Source organism: Leptinotarsa decemlineata, unplaced genomic scaffold, assembly GCF_025532065.1.
Source record: "Leptinotarsa decemlineata unplaced genomic scaffold, Ldec_3_MD MMD2_tig00026328_RagTag_RagTag, whole genome shotgun sequence".
Lineage (NCBI taxonomy): Eukaryota > Metazoa > Arthropoda > Insecta > Coleoptera > Chrysomelidae > Leptinotarsa > Leptinotarsa decemlineata.
Window position 1 is genome coordinate 29,307,008 of NW_027412688.1, and position 6,574 is coordinate 29,313,581.

The following is a 6,574-nucleotide window of genomic DNA, read 5'->3' on the forward strand; positions in this document are numbered from 1 at the left end:
GAGAGAATTATGTGTGCATTCACAACTCCTATAGTACTTATAATCCAAGCGAGTGGATGTATTCATTTGTTCTCTTCCGCCCCGAGAGAACTCTAGCAGGAAAAATCACGAACCTGGTGAGTCTCACAAAAATATTTCTTGCTTTCAATTGGAATATTCATCATGGAATAACACGGAAAGTCAAAAAGCTCCTAACGTTGTGATATAAAATAATGAATGATGTTGATAGAATAATTTTCATTCTGATGAATGATATGATTCAAGGAAAATTTTGAACAAGTTCAGGGATGAAAACATTTCATGATATTATAGTAATAAAATGAACGGAAATGACATAACGCTGAAAACTAAAAGTAATTTCACTATTAACATCCAACAGAATGATAGCAAAACATGATAATCTGTTGAAAATCATTATCAGAAAGAATTTCATCTACCTAAAATATGTACTAAGTACCTTTCTTATCATCATATTGGCAGGGAATAACAGCAAGTGTTCAAACGTATCATTGTTTTTCTACATAATATAAGGATTCTAAAATTGTTTTAACTGTAATAACTGCCATTGCGATAGTACCATGAAATATCATTTCATTCATTGAGATCGAGGTCGATCACCTGGTCTTCGGTGTCGATATTTTTCAAGCTTTAAAAGCGCTGAATAACTTTATGACTGTCGAACCTTCGAGCGTCGTTGTGGTCATGTTAAAATTAACTTAGACTAAACTAATAAATGTATTGCATCCTGCCGATGATCATACACTTGGGAAGGTTGAGAAAACACTGATATGAGGTTTTTGTGTATAGCGTAGCTGACGCGAGGGCTTGGGGGTTGCTTGCGAGAGATAGACAAGAAGAGGTCGGTCACCGGATCTCGTCGAGACGAGATCGGGGGTCTCATCCCTCAGCCTTTGAAGCTGAGGGAGGTGGCCTAAATAGGGGAGATATTTTGTTTGTAAGCGCGTGTGGCGAAATTTAAGTAAAAACGATAGTGAAATCTTAAGCCGGTATGGGGTACAGGGGAGTTTAAATTAAAAGTGTTGGTGTAGAAGAGACACCGGGTCAACGAAACCTATGGTTGACCACGAACCACACAAAGAGGCGTTATGTTAGTGTTTGTTATTTTTTTCTACTAACCAGTTGATATTTAGAGAGAGTTCACATATTATTTTGTCTGAGTCCACTTCTCATTTGCAGAAAGTTACATATTGTGTGGTTCCTAGCGCTGATTGTTTAGATAAAGTTGTTAGTACAATTACAAAAAAGGGCGAAAATTTGAAGTTATACACCACTCTCCCTGAAGTAAAAGTAAAACTAAAAGTATTTTGTACCGAGTTGGTATGTTTATAGTTGTTTAAGAGTTTGAATTAAATAGTGAATAGCACAGTAAACATTTGCGGCGAATTATTTGTTCTATTTTCTCTTGTTTTATTGCAATTCAACATTTTTTATATAAGATTCTACACGTTGTTTTTTCATTATTTTGTCCATAGAGTCGTATTCTACTTATTATACTTTATATTTGAAACTTTGGACTTTCATTTTCTCTTGGACTGAGAAAAATACCATCCTTGTAGAGTAATATGAAGTTAAGAGAACACAAACAAATAAGAGACCTTTTGTCAATCTATCGAGAAGAGAATAGTGAGTGAAAAGCATTTCAATTAAGAATAAAATTCAGTTCTGGAACCACACAATGAGAGAGAATATAAGTAAGTATACCAAATGATCAGATTTAAAAAAGACCGGCCTTCGTGCGATCGGCACGAACTCTACAGCTTTTTCGGACCTGCCTTGATATTCAAAATTTGATGCGGAGAAATCTGCATCTGGTGACAGCGCTGCTAAAATTCATTTCAGAAAATAAATGAAGGAGAAACGAGCTAAAAAGCTCCTATACTCGAAACTTTGAAACCTTCAGTTTCTTTCATTTTCTCTTGTCCTAATAATAGGATCCATGTTATTACATAACATTTCTGAAACTCAGGTCAAATAATAATCTCAAAGTGTGTATTGTTTATTTCTCGTTATTTTGAAATTGGAAACTTTCACGCTACTGGTATTTGTTCAAAATGGGTGAATCTGCAACTTAACCCTCAATACTTCTATTTTTAATTTTCTCAAGACCGTCTATTTTATTTCTTGATGCCTATATTATTTGAGTTCACATACCGAGATTTCTGAAAATAACGTGACATTTCTCTGTATTCCTAACTTTTTGAAATTATGGCAGTTATTATCTACAATCTTCAATAATTTCTCTGTTTGCCGAATTTTGACCTTTTTCAAAGATGTTTGAAAAATACGTGACTTGACAATAATTTCAGCCTATCCTTATAAATTAACCTCTCTCAGAAAGATATTCATGGGGAAGCACCAAGTGAAAATAAAATTCAGTCTACTTCCGAGCGTACTAGTAACGAGACATACCGTTTTACCGCGTATCACAAAATACAGCTCATCGATTGCAGGTACCGTATAAACATCTTGTTGCAAGATATTCCGTCTTACCAGAAACCGTTAACAACACTAACACTCCTAAAAATATAACCCCTTCAATTCAAATAAGATTCCTCTTGGCTGGGATTAATATCAAATAGGTGAATGAATGTCATTACGATGTCATCGATGACATAAGCAGATCAAGCTTATTTCGTGACCTCAAATAATTGTAATTCATGGATGAATTGTGTGTTTTTTCCATAATGTTATCCAATTTGGTACTGAAGAGCCTTAGGGCAAGTGTCTTAAGGCGAAACATCGATGTATACCACTGAGGGTGACAGTGTTCCATGTAAGTGCAATTTGTTACCATTCATTCAAAGTAGAACTCATGTGAATGATATCTGATTTTTATTCCACAACGAATATTTGAAATACAAACTGACTAGAGAAAAGTATCTTCTGTATAATTCAGTGTTCATATAGAAGTATTTGTTTCGAAATAATTTTTTTCTTTCTTGTAATTCAATGTTTATATGAAAGTAGCTGTTTCAGAAGGACTTTCTTTCAGTTTGTGTCTGAAAGTTACTTCTTTGCATGATCTACACATCCATGTATGGAGTTACTCATTTTCAAATTGATTACTTCCTTCCTTTCTTTGGAAGATTCCCTCATCCTTTTTTGAATCAAGATGGAGTAGTAGAAAGCCAAAAACTTTCTTTCTCAATAATCACCATGTTTTCATTCATTTGTTCATTCATTTATTCACCCCAACAGACTACAAAGGTCTAATTACAAGAATTTTGAATGAAACAGAACAATTGCACCAGACCTTTTGTGGATTTTTATAATGTTTTTAGCCGGTTGGTCTTTAGTTATTGAAGTTAATGCAGAAAATTTGTTTTTTCGACACTCAATAAATAAGAACTCAACCAGTTGAAAATATTTTGATGCCTATTCAGTCTAAGTGCATTCTTTTCGCCACGTATTTCAACAAAAGTGATAGCTGTGGCATCAGCAAATGAAGGTATTTCATCATTGAAATTAAAAATTTTGGTAACAATGTTTCATGGAAGATATTCCAACAGTGATATAAACCATGAATATATTATAATTATTCACTAGATTCAGTGAAATTGGTTCCGCCGTTAACAAAAAGGGATAATCACCATGTTTTCATTTATTTATTCATTAATTTATTTACCCCAACAGACTATATAGCTGCAAATTGAGGTTTCAGGTACCTCTACGGAGAAAATGTACTCTACTCAAGTTTGTTTGAGAAAATAAGAGATAACTGGCAACTAGTTTAAAAAAAATCAAAACGGTTGTTAAAATGATTTTGCGCAGCCAACTTATTCTATTTCAACAAGATGGTGCTTCACGATACTATGTCAGACAGTTGCTGAATGACAAATTTCCTGGAAGCTGAATTGGTTGAACAGGAGCAGTGGAAGGGCAACTAGACCAGACTTATGGCATGCAGATTTACTTCCAAGGAGGCACGTGAAATCGATAGTTGAAACACAGACTTGAAATTTCAAGGAAGAATACTATCTTCCTGCAGAGAACTTTACGAAAAAGTTTTTCGGAATGTTGGAGAGAACATTGAGGGCAAAATTTATTACTGTTTGGAAATTAGGATAGATTAGTTCTTGATATTTTTTTTGTCTTATTGCAAAACACTTGTTACTTGGGTATCTTCACGTTTTACATAATTTTTCCAAAAGAAAAGGTCAAGTATGTGTTATTATTGGAAAGTTGGCTAAACGACCTTTGAAATGAAGTGTAACTCATTTCTTTTTTCCATTGGAAATTTTTGATTTGTGTCCGCCTCTGCTGAAAGCCTAGTGAAAATAAATTTCTCCTTAAATAGTGACGACTATTTGAGGTTAGATAACACTGCAGGGTTGGTCAATATGTGACTAATTACCATCGATCGAGTTATAGACTCTTTCATGTATGACTCAGAACTAATAAAAAAATCAACAGTACCTGACCTCATGATGAAATGAAAATTCAATGAAAGAGGATGTTCACAACGCTGAGGTAATATTTTTGGAATTATGTTTTGAGTATGATCCATAATCACTGAAGAAGAACAGAAATATTGTCGCAACTCAGTACTCGCTTGGCTATTAGCGAGAGGATTTTTATTTGCTGTTTCACCCATTCATTCATTCATCCAAAATAATGAAAGAACTCATTTGAAACTTGATTAAATATTTATTGTGAAGAAACAGAAAAAATGAACTCACACTCAAAATGGTAATAAAAATAATATATTAAAACAATCAAAAAACTTACATTATACTGCCACCCAGCAGGATTGAAGAGAAGGAGATGTGCTGCATTGCTGATGATTAATCGATACTTAAATGAATACTGAATACTGTCTGTTGTCTGTTAACTGTTCATGATCTTGACCTCCCTCAATATTTATGAAGAATTATACGCTGACATTGCGACTTTGATCCGGTCACTGTACTGAGGTAAAATACACAGCATGCAATCTGTGCCAAGTTTGCGTATTTGGAGATTGTTTTATATTCCATATCCTGTGATCGGATCAATTTCGATGTCTATGAACTTGAAATATTAAAAGATGGAGTTCTCAATACTGAGTGTTCTTGTGTTAAAATATTGAAGTGAGGTTGGAATATCTTTTAATTCATATATTTACTTAAATGAATCTGAATTATTTCATGTTCATTTCCTATATTTGACAATATTAGCGAAACATCTTCCTGACGGAATGAATAGCTCTGACAGGAAATTTATACAGCTTCCTGGGTAATTTCCCGAATGTGATATGCTGACTATGCAAGAAAATTACTGTAAGCGGGAGATAAAGCGAAGGAAGTAATTCTCCGTTATGTTCTTGAAACAAAATATTGTAGTCCAATCAATTTAGATCATTTGAATCACCAGAGAAAATCATATTATAATATGAATTTTTGGCGAAGAATTCATATCATATGTGTATAGGAGTGTATAGGGTAGACTGTCCAACAGTGAACCGTGTCCCACAGTGGATCAGTCAAGTACACTGCACAGTTGCTTACATAAAACTCAAAACGATTGCCGTGGTTGAAGTGTCTACCATCGAACTACCCTTCAACCTATTAGTATCGCTCGAACATTTGATTGAGTAGGTTCAATAACGGATAGAGTGCTTTGCCCAGGTACGTGAAAAAAAAATTCTTTCAATATTTTTGTGTCAGTTAGGTAACCACACTTTGTAAACATGATTTTGAGATTTCATATGAATAATAGTTTCATGTAGGACATTGATCGATAGCAAAATACTAATTGAACAAATGGTTAATTCTCATTTCTAACCATCAAAAGTTTTTGTACCTTCTGTCCAACAGTGATGCAAGGGAGAAATTACACAGTGAACCATTGGTTCACTGTGTAATTACACAGTGAACCATTGGTTCACTGTGTAATTTCACACTCACAGAAGAAAACATGAGGGCAGCTTTTGAGCTCATAGCCAGCAGGGAAACGATTCGAAAGGCAGCTGAACGTAGAGAACTTCCTTACGCAACCCTTAGGAGATATTATTGGAAAACAAAAAATGCACGCGAAGGTCATAATGTCAGGATACTTCTTAACTATGACATAAATGAGATTTTCAATGCGGAACAAGAAGAGGCATTGAAGAAATATTTGAAAAATTGTGCTTATCTCTTCTACGGCTTAACAAATAAAAATTATCGCAAATTAGCGTACGAGACGGCAATTATCAATAAATTACATATTCCAGAGTCCTGAGAAAAAAATAAAATAGCAGGTTTCGAATAGCTTCGATCCTTTCGGGATCATCATCCAGATGTATGTCTCAGAATACCGGAAAGTTGTAGCTTGGCTCGAGCGACAGGTTTCAATCGATATAACATCGATACATATATTCAAAATCTAGAAGATGCTTTGAAACGCCATCCTAATTTTGCAAATGGAACACGCGTCTTCAATTTAGATGAAACAGCTACAACCACTGTTCAAAAACCTCCAAAAGTGCTGGCATCGAAAGGAATAAGATGTCTCTCAAAAGTTACAAGTGGCGAGAGGGAAACGTTGAGCATAACATGTGCTATTGTTTGTGCTGGTGGATATTCACTCCCAC